Source organism: Macaca thibetana, chromosome 16, assembly GCF_024542745.1.
Source record: "Macaca thibetana thibetana isolate TM-01 chromosome 16, ASM2454274v1, whole genome shotgun sequence".
In the NCBI taxonomy this organism is placed as follows: Eukaryota; Metazoa; Chordata; class Mammalia; order Primates; family Cercopithecidae; genus Macaca; species Macaca thibetana.
Window position 1 is genome coordinate 25,408,540 of NC_065593.1, and position 15,139 is coordinate 25,423,678.

The 15,139-nt window shown below is 55.3% G+C and overlaps 1 pseudogene; it reads right to left on the bottom strand.

Moving 5' to 3' along the window:
• Positions 1-470: 470 nt before the first annotated feature.
• Positions 471-10,524, bottom strand: LOC126938283 (TBC1 domain family member 3B-like; annotated as a pseudogene).
• Positions 10,525-15,139: the final 4,615 nt, after the last annotated feature.

The following is a 15,139-nucleotide window of genomic DNA, read 5'->3' on the forward strand; positions in this document are numbered from 1 at the left end:
CTATAGGCACACACCACCATGCCTGGCTAATTTCTTTGACTTTTCTCTAGAGACAGGGTCCACCTGTGTTTCCCAGGCTGGTCCCAGACTTCTAGACTCAAGTGAACCTGAACCTCCCGCCTCAACCTCTCAAATTGCTGGGATTACAGGTGTGAACTACCATACCTGGCCTAAATTTCTTATGTGCCATGGGACTGCAAAACATCATTATTAGGGGCAGCTGGATGGAAGGTGTAGGAGGTCACTGTAGTGTCTTTTCAATCTTTATATCTAAAATCATTTCAACAGGAAACATTTATTTTAAAACATGAATGTTGTTATCCTTCCATGAGTGTGAAGTACAAAGGCAGGCTCACGGTGTCGTCAGAATTCAGAACGCTGGTCACACAGCTGGGGGTGCTGGGAGGGGCTGGGCATGGTTGGCTTTGTGATCTGGGGGCTGGTGTGTTCCATCTGTGAAGGTCTTTCGAGCTGCACACTTTCTTTTTTTTTTTTTTTTTTTTTTTTTTTTTTTTTTTTTTGAGACGGAGTCTTGCTCTGTCACCCAGGCTGGAGTGCAGTGGCCGGATCTCAGCTCATTGCAAGCTCCGCCTCCCGGGTTTACGCCATTCTCCTGCCTCAGCCTCCCGAGTAGCTGGGACTACAGGTGCCCGCCACCGCGCCCGGCTAGTTTTTTTTTGTATTTTTAGTAGAGACGGGGTTTCACCGTGTTAGCCAGGATGGTCTCGATCTCCTGACCTCGTGATCCGCCCGCCTCGGCCTCCCAAAGTGCTGGGATTACAGGCTTGAGCCACCGCGCCCGGCCGAGCTGCACACTTTCTTAATAAATTTTCATAAGTTTAACAAAAAATAAAACGAGGATGTGAAGCTTTCTTGGGTTGTTAAGCCTCGGGAAGTTATCCAGCCATGAGCCCTGCCCCAGATGCTTCTAGAAGCCTGGAGGGAACTGAGAACTTTCCAAGTAGAGGAGCAGAGGCAAGGCCCTGAGGTGGGAGCGCGCTGCTTCTCGTCACTAGCTGCGAAGGGGGTGTCCTGGTTGGAATCAGTGCTGGGTGCAGTGCAGGGCTGGAAGTCCATGTCCACATGGTGGTTCAGTGTAGTGAAAGCCAATCTCACCCCCTCCGCAGGGTGTTCTGCCTGCCAGCAGGTGGCCAGCTGGTCCTCCTGGGATATGATACCATTGTAGAAATTGGGTGCAAGACTCTTGTCTGTAGATAGGGTGACCTGTTGCAGTGGGATGTCTCCCGACCTCTTTCAGTCCTGATGGGCCTGGGCAGGGCCTGGTGTCAGGGTCCTCACTGGCTTCCCGAGCTGGCCCTGTCCCACAGTCCTGGGGCTGTCCAGGACACATTCAGAAGGGACACAAACCCAGCAGCTCTGTTCGAAATCATAATGGGGGAACCAAGGGCCCCCTACATACAGGTCCATTGGGAGCTGGGGCATCGAGTTCCACTGCAGGAATCTCCAGGAGTCCTGAAGGTCTTCCCTGAGCTGGGGCCGGGCTGGGCACATCCTGAGTGCCCACAGGGTAGGTGTCTTCCCGGACAGCCCCACCAGGACAGGGTGTAGAAGAACGAGGTGCCCATGGCAGGGAAGCTGACCAAATGGGCCACTGGAACCGGGCTGGTGGGCCTGGAGGGGTCTGCCTGTCCCCCTTGCAGAGGGTCTTCCTGCATAGCCTGCATAGGCCTGGCTGCTGAGGACCCTTGCTCGGGTTTGGCTGAAAGGAAAACAGACGTGGTCAGCGTCTCCAGTGAGCCCATGCAGGCCTTTCCGGGCCGGGTCCTACCTGCCTGGGTCTCTGGAGTCCTCAGGGTCTCTGTGTGGCCCCATGGTCTGACACTGAGGACACGCCTGTAGTCTGCTGATCCAAGAGGGAGGGGTGTGTGCCACCTGGCATGGGAAGCTGTCAGGGCATGGCAGGTGGCTCCTGGGACTGTCCCCAGGGTTCGAACTAGCTGGGGGCTTCCTATGACACACCCTCATCCCAGGTCTGTTGGGCCAGGGATACAGCCCCCAGTGAGAACTCAGGTGGGAGGGGACTTGGATGTCACCCAGCCCCTTGTCACCTCACATGAGGACCCGTCTCCACAGTGGTTGATTGGGCCCGGACGTGGGTCACCCTCTGCCCTCCTGGGCTGCCCAGTCCATGCCAGGACTGACCATTCCCACATATGTCTGAATTCTTCACTCTGGCTCTCTCCTGGGGTCCTGCCTGTGCCCTCTCCCTGAATGCTCTGGGGTCAGGGACACCCAATTCCCTTGTCTCCCTGGCTCAAGGCTGGTTGTCCTGGCAACCTTGGAGGAGCGTGCAGGAGTGAGGGGCCTCTGCTGCTCTCTGAGGCTGTGGGTGCTTGCAGGGAGGGGCGGGGTTTCCCACAAATCGGTCTGGCTCCTTTAGTGTCCTTGAGGGCCCTGTGATGGGGAGACAGAGACACTGTGGAAAGTGGGAGGGGGCTTGTTGGAAGGTCTTGCCCACATCCTACTCCTGCGTGCACAACACATCCAGTACACACGCACTGACCGCCTGCCGTGAGGACCGGTGGGCCTCCTGTACTTTCTTAGAGTCCAGGAGGAAGAGGAGGAAGAAAAGGTGAAGAGGAAGGCCCAGGTAGGAGGGTTGTGGGTCTCGGGCACTCCCCCACTATTGACTGCCCCAGAGGGTGACATGGGAGGGGACATGGCACTGGAGCCCACCTGGGGGTGGCAGGTCCCCTTGCTTCCTTGTTAGTTTCTTCGTAGAGGCCCTAAGATGCTTGAGCACAGTGTCATCATCCAACTGCCAGGTGTGGAAGAACTGGTTCCGAAACCGTGCCCACAGGCCAGACCTGGATGTCTTCATGAGGTGCTCTAGGGACAGGGTGGACATCAGGCCTGGAGAGTTCCCTGGGAGGGGGCACAGCTGATACCCTGTGGCCACTTCTATCTCCCACTGGGTGGTGCAGGATCCTTTTGTGGCCACCCCAGGGGCCCTGATGTGCACAGAAGGCTGTGGCTGGGGGGCGACCTGGGCAGGGAAGTACTCACGACACTCCTAACTTTCATCTGAGCCCTGTGGGGGACAAACTCGGCGTCACTGTGCCTTGCCCAGCCCACCTGGCCAGACCTCCCTCTGGGCCAGAACAGAGGATCATGAGGACAGTGTGAGGAAGCCGCCCTCGGGTAAGTCGGCGTCTGACCCCAGGGCTCCCCAGGCCCCACTGGGCACATGTAGACTTACTCCTCTGAACTTTAAAGGCAATGCTTGTTATCGGCATCAACACCTGTTCTCCTTCCAGCAAATACACGTCCCACAGGCGCAGGATGAGCCCAAGAGAGATCTGTGGGGATAGCAGGTGTGGGAGACTGTAGCCCTTCCAGGCTGGGGCTGGTGGCTCGAACTGAGCCCACTGGAGCCTCTGTCCCCAGAGTCAGTGATCTTCTCCATGAGGGTTGCCTGAGTCCTCCAGGGCGCTGGATCAGGCAAGGTCCTGCAGCTCCTCATGGGGACACTCACTGGAGTGGGTTTGTGGCTCCTGGAGAAAGGGGCTTGCCCAGGGCTTGAGGCTTCCCTGAGCCCTCCCAAGTCGAGTCCTGGCCCAGTCTGCCTATAAGGCGAGGCCTGAGCCCCAGTCATTGCCCTGGGATGACCCCTCTTGGGCAGAGGGTTTTGTTTGGGTGTCTTGTGGGGACCCCCATGTGGGCTGAGCCTCCTGTGGGCTGTGGGTGAGCCAGACCCCCGGGCTGGGGAAGCAGGGCACTGCAGGGCAAGGAGGGTCCCTGAGCCAGGGTCTCCCTGTGCCTTCTTACCCCGTCATTCAACGTCTGGAGAAGCCAGCCTAAGGAGGAATCCTGCACGCAAAGACCTTCCTTGTCCTGACGGGAGGAACAGAGGTGCTCAGGGCCCCCTGGGCTGCCCTAAAAACCTCCCTCTTCCGGGGCCTCTGAAGACCCTTCCCCTAGTGCAGAACACTGGGCGGTGTCCAGGGCTCCCCCCAACACCGGCCCCTTCCCACACTCCCGGTGGACACACTGCCCTTTGCCCTGCTCTGCGGGAGCTGGGCCCCATCCCTGTGCCTCTGTCTCCTCCAGGGCAGGAAAGGAATCCAACTCCCAGCCCATGGAGAGCCCGACGTCCCGGGTCAGGCCCTGGCTGGACTCAGCCAGTCACCAGCCCCACGAGGGGCTCCAGGCCCCGTTCCTCCAGCCCCACAGGAGGCAAGGCCTCTGGGGAAGAACCGAGGGGACCATAAACTCACCAGATGCCACATGGTCTTGTGTTGTGACGTGGGGACAACATGCTCCTGATGGTGTTGGAGGCCCTGGACTGTCCCGCCATTTGGGCTGTGGAATCCTGAGAAGCCCCCAGCCCATCAAGAAATCAGAGCCTTCCCCCAAGATGTGGAGCCATCAGCTGGAAGAGCTGGGCAGCTGGAGAGGCCCCCAAACCCCAAGGCCTCCCACCCTCCCATCTGGTGACCCCACCAGGTGGCCTTTGCCCTGGGGAGGTGGGGCAGGAACATCCCCTGGAGCCTGGCTGGAGGTTCCCCTGGAGGCCTCCTGGACCAGAGTGCAAAAAGGGCAAGCCTGACTTTGAGGCCACCACATGGCGGCCAGGACAGAGTGGGTGCTGGGCTTCCTGGTCGTCTCCTGGAAGTGGGGTCGGGCCAGGGGACACGGGTTGGGGAGATGCTGCCACCTGGGCTTAGTCAGCCCATTCGTGGGCACCAAGGGCAGCAGGAGCCCGGGCAGCTGGAGGGGAGGAGGACTCTCAGGGAGGGGAGAGTCAGTTGCACACAATCAGATCCAGAGGGCGTGGCAGCAGGACACAAAGGGTGGCCACGGGGAGGATGAGATGCCCTCTGCTGATGGGGATGAAAGACATCTAACTTTGGCTTTGGGGGTCAGCCGCAGACTCCTGTGGGACCCTCAGCAAAGACATCCTAAAGACTCCCAAGGAGCTGGCGACACAAGGAAGGTGCCTTGGCTGAAATCCGAGATTACCTGGCCAGGGTGGCCATCCCTGGGTCTGACTGCATGAGGTCCCAGGGGCAGCTGTCCACCTACCCTGCAGGGAGTGCCTCTCCCTGGCCAGCAGCTGCACCAGTGCCCAGAATGCATCCTCCTCAGACAGATAAAGGAGGAACAAGGCTGCGATGTGGCTCAGGTCCCTGCAGTAGCCCACCTCCTGCAAGAGCCAGAGTCACTGTGGAAGGACATCACCTGGGAAGGCTGAGGTCACCTGGGAGGACTCATGTCATTGGAGAGGGCAGAGGTGACTGGGGAGGCTTCCTCTGAAGAAGAGGCTTCCTCAGGATGCAAATTCATTTCATGACAAGAGCCTGGTCCATCAGGCACTTCAGCACTTTGTCCAAAATGTCTCCTGATAGCACCGTCCTGCGTGCAACGCTGCCAAGCTCCTGGGCTTTGGGGCAGCCCCAGGAGGAGGGCGTCATTTCTTGTTCTGAGAAGTGGTGGTCAGACCCAGGTGACACCAGAAGTCCAGGCCTGACTCCTTTGTGTCTCAGCTTGACTCCTTGAGATCACCCCCTTCCTGGGAGGTTTATGCCAGCAGTGAGCTGGAGTCCTACCTCCTATATCCCCGGGGGTCACAAATACTAACTTTAAAAGAAGCAGCGACACCCCACCAGACACCCACTCCTGTGAACAGGGAAATACTGCCCGGGAACGTCACTGCGGGGAATACTCACCGGGTTATACTCCGAATATGCCAAGAGGATGTAGAATAGTTCCCGATGCCTAGGAAACAGAGAAATGAGGCTTTTGTTTGTTTTGTGCAGATGCCATTAGTTTCACTTTGTCTACAAAGCCTAACAACAAATCCCATTTCAGGTTCAGATGATTCACCAGATAAGCAGTGAGCTCTTCAGGGTCTTTGACTTTGAGGAAATGTTTCAGTAAAATCCACATCTGTGACATGCAGATAGCCCAGTTGTACAGTGACTTGCCTGATCCTTTTCACTCTGAATGATTTTTTTTTTTCAGTTTGCACACATGCCAGCTCAGTCTTTGGCCTTACAGTTCCTCCATGGTTCTAAACCAATGTGCAGAGTTTCCTGGCCACTGCTCCAGCCCCTACTGAAGCAATTCCTTCATCTTCCAAGTCTCCAGGGTGGCCCCTATGCACCCGGCCTCTCCCTGATCCGTCAGCCCCCGGCCACCCAGACTGCTTCTCAATCCCTATGGTTTGGCCTTTTCCAGAATGGCCCAGGAATGGGAATCCTACTGTGGTAGCATATTGAGTCTGGCTTCTTTCCCTCAGCAAAATGCATCTAGGATCCACCCATGTTCGTGCGGGCATCACTGGCTTGTTCCCTTTTCTCACTGTGTCTTCCGTTTGAAGGGAGGACCAGACTTGCTCTCCCCATTCCCATGTTGAAGGCTGTCCCTGAAGGCTCCTTGTGTGAGTGACGATGAATCAAGCAGTGAACATGGCATGCAGGTCTCATGTGGATGTCAGTTTTCAAATCAGTGGGTTCAATATCTATGACACTTTGGGGACGTGCGGTTCAAGTCCATTGAGCTTTGTGAGCCACTGCCCAACTGGCTGCCAAAGTGGCTGTGCATGTCACGTTCCCAGCAGACCAGGATGACAGTTTCCAGGACCCCTAGTCCACCCAGCTTTTGGTGCTGTCAGTGTTTCCTGGGGAGGCTCATGGGCCCTCCATCCTGCCACCCTCCCGTGGGTCCTACCGTGGGTCCCTGTGGGTCCCCGTGGGTCCGGGAGAGCACCTTTCACCATTGTGCATGATTTTGTTTGCTGCCTTTTGTCTCCTCAGGATCCTCCTGGGCTCTGGCCCCACATGTTCCAGTCTGGCCCAGGGCTTGGAACCAGGTGCTCGGTCCATGGTGCCAGCTGCTCCCTGGGCCAGGAGAGGTCTTGGCAGCTCTGTCATCCCCCCTAGGTGACCCTGGCCTCTTCTCCGGGGAAGCCCCCATCCCTTTCGTTCACTCCATGTCTGCTGGGACCCTGTGGCTCCCATAGGCTTACTTGGCTCCGTATCGATATCGGAAGAAGATGTGATTCCTTAGTGTCCTGCTCACGTCCACATCGATCTGGTGGATGTGTTCAGATGACCTCTTGCCCTTCTCCTTCATGACCTGTAGGGCAGGGCCAAGAGGAGGAAGCAGCCTCAGAACAGATGGAAGACTCCCTGCCCCAAATGGCAGTCGGCCCACAGTCAACATTCCGGGAAGGAAGGAAAGCAGGAAGGTTTCCTTCTGCACAAAGCTGCTTTTTGGCTTGTTACTGAAGCCAGGGAGGGTCACCAGAGCCGAGTTTGTCTGTGGTGACTATGTCACCGTCCGTGCCCACGATGTGCATCTGACCAACCCACCCACCCCCCAGGCTGGGCTTGATGCTCCCTCCAGCTGGAGACCTGGGCCCCTGACACGGCCTGTCCTGTTTGTCGTGCTCTGGCTGAGCGTACCTTGTATGTTCTGGGGTTTTTCCACTTGACTTCCTGTATGTTCAGCAGGACTGACCACACTTGGCCCCGGATGTTCATGGGAATGCCCTTATATACTCGATCTCTCAGCTGTGGGCAGAAAACAACCTGGTGTCACAGGCCACGGGGCGACCCCAGTGAGGACCAGAGCCCGAGGATTCTGGAAATGGTTGGTTTTGGCCCCATGATCCCTCGTTAGAGGTGAGATCTAGCTGGGACAGTGTCTCCCTTCCCAGGATTGAAAGAGTGGATGGACACTCAGAGTCGGGACTGTGATCTGAACCTTTTCCTTCCTTCGGGTCACCAGGGTATCCCTAGCCTTGAGCTCTCGGTGGTCCCAGCCCTAGATTCAGATTCCCTCCCAGCAAGGTGACACTTGCACAAATAGGCAGGCAAACCACTGACCAGGCCTGCAGTCCTCTGGGTGAGGACAGTGTGCCACCCGCCCTCTGAGAGGCTGATGGTGCCAGGCCACAGCCATGGGTGCCCATCCCCTGTCTCTGCAGAGAGTGGTTCTGGGGGCCTCTCCCTCCACACATTACCTTTTTACTGTTCTTATATGTCTCCCACTGTCCCAGCATTTCCATCCACTTGCTCTTTCGTGTTATCTCCCGCCGCATTTGCTGTCAAATGAGGAATGTTGGAGTTAGGGGAGCTGCCAGGCTTCCCAGAGCCACCGGTGGATGCTGGGTCTTGGGCTCTGGAGCCCTGTTGGGACCCAGCTGGAGGGAGCCAGGGAAGGGCAGACCCTGAGGGCTGAGAACCTTTGAGCAAATGAGCGCCAGTGGGCTGGCTTTGGGACCCCGGGACGTGCTATCCTCAAGCCACAGACACACCAGTCTTAGGTCCGGTCCCAGCCTCTAGGTGAGGTCCTGACACAGGCGGGCAGCCACCCCCAAGCCACAACTGTGGTTCTCACTTGGGAATTTTATCAAACTGTCCAAGTTACAGCAACCTGGGGTCAGGTCCAGCAGGGAGTGCTGCCCCTCCCAGTGACAGCAGCAACTGCCCAGGCCAGCTGCCTCCTCTGCCTCACCGACCACCCTCCCAGTCCCCACATCCCTGAGCCAGCCCCCACCACTGTGCATCAGGCTCTTACCTTCGCCTCCCGAGCAGTGGCAGGAGGCAGCTCTGTCTCACTGTAAGACAACCCAGGCAGAACTGAGGACCTGCACAGGGCCTGGAGCCACCCCAGACTGGGAGACGACCCCCAGAAAGGACTGGCTCTGTCCCTGTACAGCTCAGGGTTCAGCCCAGGAGAAGACACAGGGAAGGGAGGACAAGGGCCTTCCTGTGGGGCTGACTCCCAGGAAGGGCAGGACCAGGGAGAAGAGGGAGTGCGGGGCCAGCCTGGGCGGGGTTACTGGGGCTCCTGGTGTGGGGGGCGGTCAAGCTGCACAATGGGGCTGCCCGTCTTGGACTGGAGGTGGTGCTTTCTGCTGGAGCTGAGAAAGGTCAGGCCTGAGATGGGATGGGGGCCGCCCAGGGTGGGCAACCAGGCCCTGACCGTAGTCCCTCAGGGATTGACCACATCATCCCACCAGGGTCAAGGGAGCCTGCCCAGAGACTTGCCCGATGCCCTCCTGGTGCACCAGGGGCCCATCCCACTTGACAGCCCCAAGGCCCTTGCAGGTTCTGACCTCCCAGCATCCACCTGCCCCTCCCTGCACCTGACCCACACACCCTGCATTTCAGAAGTGGCACTGCTCATCAGCTCCCTCCCACCCTACCTCCCCTGGGATCCTCTGTCTCTCTATCCTATGATCCCTGACAGCTGGGCTCCTGGCTCAGCTCCTCTTACATGGCCCCAGCTACCTTCCCAGCGCCACACACAGGGTCTTTAGCCACAAGCCCTGCTGCCTCCCTGGCCTGACCGTGAGATGGCCAGAACGGGGCCCTGCCCGTCTTCTCCCCCATTCCCCTAGGGCCACAGCCCCCACTGTCTCCATGCCTTTCCCCCTTCCCCATGGGGACAGTTAGGGCTGTAGCTCTAGGGAAACGGGGGATGATAGGGGCAAGCGGGCCCTCAGAGACATGCTGGACAACAGCCCTGATGCTAGGCCAGGCGTCCCTTCAGCCCGCGGCCACAACCCTTGGATCTCACTGGGATTGTCTCCAAGTGGACATGGTCAGACCCTCAGGTTGCCCCGTTCCTCTAGTGCTAACTTGGGGACAGAACTTCTGAGAGCCCAGGGACCTGACCTAGCCCAGTCTCCATTCCCACCCGCTTCCTAGATGGGCCCCGCACCTCTGGCCTAACAGCAACCTCGGGCTGGACCTGCAGGGGAACCAGGGAGGAGTTCTGACCCTGGGAAGGAGGTTGGCCTGACCTGGTGAGAGAGTCCTGCCTCAGAAAGGCCTTTCTGAAAGCAAACCCATCCCTGAGCTGAGACAGGTGCTTCAGGGGTGAGGGGAGCACAGAGGACTCACTGCACAATCCCGAAGCGATCAATGTTGTTGTAGATTCCAACAGACTCAGGCCCCATGTCCTCGGGCAGCCCAGCTCGGTGTCCCTGTAACCCAGAGGGAGGCTTGGTGAGGGGTCCAAGGTAAAGGGTGCAAGAGCCTGGGGGTAGTGGCCACCCGTGCCCACCCTGTGTGCCTAGGGGGCCCAGGACCAGTTGATCAGGGTGCACTGGAAAAGGCCTCCCTCCAAGGAGCAGACCGACCTGTACCTTCTCATAGTTCATAATGATGTCCTCTCGCTCCTGTGCCCGCAAACTATCTGTATCCTCTATGATTTCTATCCTGTGGGATAAAATCATCTAAAAGTTACGTTGTACCTGAGAGCTTTGGGGAAAACCTGAACCGCTCCCACCAGGCTCCCAGATGCTGGCTGGCTGCGTAACCCCCATTCCACCACCGCCCCCAGGTAAAAAGGGGACCAGACCCAGTGGCCCACACCTGCACGAGTCTCTGGAGTCTCAAGCCCCAAGCAGGGGTGGGCATCATCCCAAGGACTTGAGGACAGTGGGACCTGGACAGAAAATCCCGTCGTCCCCAAATGCCATGAAATGGGGACACACCTGCCCCAGCAGGTTGAATAGTGTCCACCTGCCAAGGGTGAAGGGCCCATGATGGGCTATTCCAGGGATGTGGAGGGAGACTGGGGTCAATGACCAGAGGTCTCTGTACAATCGGCCTCCTGGGATGCTCAGGGACCACAGAGATGTCCAGTTTCCTACAGGGATCAAGATCTCTCCTGACTGCTCTGTTCTTCTCCACTCATCACTTTGGCTCCCGTGGCCGTTGAGTCTGAACAGTGAAGCCACTTTAGGAATAATGCCAGTTGAGCAGGAGGGTGTTCGGTTTGGGGGATGAAAATGATCTATTGTGCTAGGGGAACCTTCACTCGGGGAGGGACTGGACTCCACCATTCTGAGCTGTCCCTACAGGAGGGGGCTTCATTTTCCCATGTCACTGAGGAAGGACAGTGGGTCCTTGGTCCTGGAGAACACCTGGATGGACCGTCCCTCCTGGGAACACTTGGGGCAAAAGGAGGGCGAGGCCTCGAGAGGACCAGACAGAGCAAGAAATACATGGAGAGAACCCCAGGGCCTGGACCCCTTTAAATAGAAGGGAAGATGGTCTCCCCCCAGCCAGCCCTCCAGGGGTCCTTCATTTTCCACAACTGCCCAAGGGCAGAAGGCTCCCCCAGACAAGGGACCATGTGTGTTCAGGGGGCCCACAGCCACCATCAGGACCCAGCTTAGGGCACAGAGGTGTTCTGAGGACCCTCCTATTCCCCCACCCACAGTGGATCTATCCCAGTGGCTCTGCCAGGACCACGCTCTGCCCCATCGGGATCGGAAACCTGGGCAGATTTGGGATCTAGAGCAGGGAGGTCACAGGGTTCAGGCCTGAATTCCAGCACAGTGCACGGCAGGGCTGAGAGCAAAACCCAGGTTCATGTCTGGATTCCCAGGCCGGTTACCGCCTCTCTGACCCCAGACGTCTCACCTGTCGAATGGGTACACTAGGGAATGGCACTCACTCTATGAAGCCACCATGAGGACGAAAGAGCCAATCGTCTACACAGGCAGTGTAGAACGGGCGACCGGTGAGTGCTCAGGGATGACCCTCCTCGGTAGCTGCCCAGAGGCCAACACCACCCACAGCATAGCCACTGTCCCCAAGTCAGCCTGGAGGGAAGACAGCAGGTCACACTCACCTGATTCTGATGAATCAGCTGGCCTGCGTTATGCCTCTCAGGTAGAAAACCTTTGAGTCCACAAAAGTATTCCCAGATACCACTGTGTGTGTGTAGCTGATACCACTGTGTGTGTGTGGCTGCTGTAGAACACAGAGGCAGGCCGGAGAGCGGATTGGTGCTAAGCACCAGTGACATTCTGAGGTCATGGCACGCATCACAGTGGGGCCCTGCCCAGGTCAGCAGGGCCCAGAGACAGGGTCCTCCGCTGCCTGAGGCGTCAACACACCTGCCTGCAATGTGTTTGTGCACATGCGTGCACACGTGTACATGGGTAAACACATCTGTGCACATGTGTGTGGCTTCTCTGGCCATGTCTGGCTGCCCCACTCATGTGTGCACCCAGTTCCTCATCACTATCACCCCCGAGGCCCAGGACCAGCATCAGAGCATCCATGGGTGTTCCCTGACCTCAACCCTCCCCGCCCAAGGTGATCTGGGACACACATAGGGGTGGAGGGAAGTGACTGCTGCTGTTGAATTTCAGAATACAAATGCTAATACTACTACCTAATGGTCTTTTTAGTGTCTCTAATGGTATCTCTTTTTTCATTTCTGATATTTTAACTGGGTATTTCTCTCCATGACCCTTGGATGTTCTAGCTAGAGGATCCCGTGGGGAAAGTGCCGGGCACACAGTAGGGCCTCACTCTATTCTAGACATGTTATCTAAAATCTGGTTCATCTGTCCTTCCTTCCAGGGCCTAGGGGATGCCAAATTCCAGGGTCCAGAAAGAGCTTGGGATAAAATGAAACTTCAAGGGTTGGGCTTTGACCTGGGCTGAGTCTGCCTGTGCCATACAGTTTCAAGTCCTGAGGCAGGATGTCCAGATGCCCCAATGCAGGGCCCTCCTGATCGACACCTGCTCCCCTGTACTCTTTAGCAACTTCACCCACCCTACTCTCAAAGCACACTTGGCCCTCATATCCGGGAGCTCCGCATCTGTGGATTCAGCAACAGCAGATGGAAAATATTCAGAAAATAAATTGCATGGTTATGTCTCTACTGAACATGTGCAGACTTTGTTCTTGTCATCATTCCCTAAAGAATACAGTATCCCAACCATTTATGTAGCATCCGCATTGTATTACGTATCATAAATAACCTAGTAATGGTCTAATGTCTACGGGAGGATATGCATAGCTTATATGTAAATACTAGGACGTGTTATATCAGAGAGTGGCTACTTTTGGGGATTCTTAAGGTCTTGAAGTTACTATGTGGAGGCCAAAGCAACTTCATGTTGGATGCTAACCTGCCATGTTGACTTCACATTAACCTCTGCTCTGGGAAGGCCATTAAGATTTCCAGTTTGTCTAGTACTCCTTGTGTAAGATCACATACTTACTGTAAATGCTCCCCTTAGGTCAAAACAGCTTTGCTGTTATCATAGTTTAATTGTCTTACACATCACTTCTGAATCATGTATACCCTTTCCCTGTCGTATATCAGCCCTGGGTCTGCAGGGTAATGGTGCAGGCATCCACTCTCTCATCTCTCCACCCCCAGACACTGACATGGCTTCTGTTTGTAAGTCCCTATTAAATATCACTTTATTTTTTTGTTGTTTTGTTTGTTTTGTTTTGTTTTGTTGAGACGGAGTCTTTTTCTTGTTTCCCAAGCTGGAGTGCAATGGCGTGATCTTGGCTCACTGCAACCTCCGCTTCCTGGGTTCAAGCAATTCTCCTGCCTCAGCCTCTCGAGTAGCTGGGACCACAGGCATATGCCACTATGCCTGGCTAATTTTTTGTATTTTTAGTAGAGACGGGGTTTCTCCATGTTGGTCAGGCTGATCTCGAACTCCCAACCTCAGGTGATCTGTCTGCCTCAGTCTCCTAAAGTGTTGGGATTACAGGTGTGAGCCACCGCGCCTAGCCACTTTCTAAGAGATAGGATTTGTCAGTGGCTTTCTTCAGCCTCTCAGCTTCATTGTACTTTGGATGTAGGCTTGCATAGATTTGCCTGCCATGGAACAACTATGAGTATTTTACGAAAGAATGGTGGTGTTATAGTTGTGGAATACCATAGTCATATTACATTCAGGGAGTGCCAGCCCCTGCTGTGTTTCAGATGTAATTTCATTCCTTCCTATAGGCTGGTGAGGCCAGAAGACTTTGGGGTTACATCACTGTGTATTTTGTTGGTGTAGGAGAAGGTGATATTTGTGAGTCTTTGGGTTTCAGCATAAAACTGAGAAAGGGAAGCTCAGTGAAGAGGAGAACAATGGTAGAGTGGACACATTATTTTTTGGAGTTGGACGAGCCTGAAACAAGTAAAGATTTCTGGGCCACCAGTGACTGTCCATGGCACAGATCCAAGCATACCAGTCAGAAAACAGCCACTTCCCAGGGAGCATCATGTAGCTTTTAGACTCCAAGGACACCACAAGCCACTGTCAGGTGAGAGGTGCAATTCACACAACCCAGCATAGAGGCCCCCTCTTATTTCTCAAAGTTCTGGGAGAACCCAAGACCCATAGCCTTATTTTAGGGACTTTTTAATCGGCTTGGCAGAGAAAGAGACTATGTAATTGACCCAGGTCTTCTGAGCTCTTAGCATTAACCGAGATCCTGTAACACAGGCAGATTTAGCCCTTTTGTTTCTATTTCTATATTTAATATAAATGTATATTAAATTTTTGCAAACATTTAGCTTTTGGCTAAAGTCAGCTTTTGGCCACAGCTGTTGATCAGCAGGGAAACAGAAGGAGAAGAGGGATTTTCACACTTAGCAAGCAGCTCATGTGTGCCAGTTGCACAAAAGCAGGGTTATAGTGAGATATCCAATTCCCATTAGGGAAACAAGGGAGCTGGAACTCAGAGAACATAAGTGATTTGCTGACAGTCAAGGCTGGTGAGTGGCGGTGCTGTGATTGGAGCCAGGCTAACTTGGCCCTAAGGTTCATATTGAGCAGAAACCTTCTCTATGATTCCCCAGCAGACACACATAGCCATGCCGTTTCAGGTCCACTCTCAGGTTGCTTCTGCTGGGGCCTTATGTGCCTGAGGGCAGAAATTCATAATCATTTGAGGACCCACGTGGTGTTGCAGTCCAGCATGACCATTTCAAACTCTAACCACTCCTGCATCTGCAAAATGGCATTTTCCCTGCTGGGTGTCTAGGGTAGGGTAGCATCCTACCCTGTATGGTTCCTAGCTGGGGCCCCTGTCACCAGGGAAATGGTGCTGGTTCTCACCCAGAAATAAAGAGGAAGTGTCTCTGCTGAATAAGAACAGGTATGCATCGCTTGATGTTTGTGACACTATCCCAGGTTGCATTGGCAGCAGCCAACACCAGGGTTTTCCAGAGGCTAAAGTCCAACACATGGTTAATGTCATTGCCTTTCCCTTCCTTCCTCGGGATAAGAGGAATAAATGTCTCTTACTTAGAACTGTTCCGCACAGACTTAGAGTGGCAGAGGACTAACTTAACCTGTCAAAGGCTATTTTGAGCAAAAGCCACCTTGTGTCACTGAAGCTG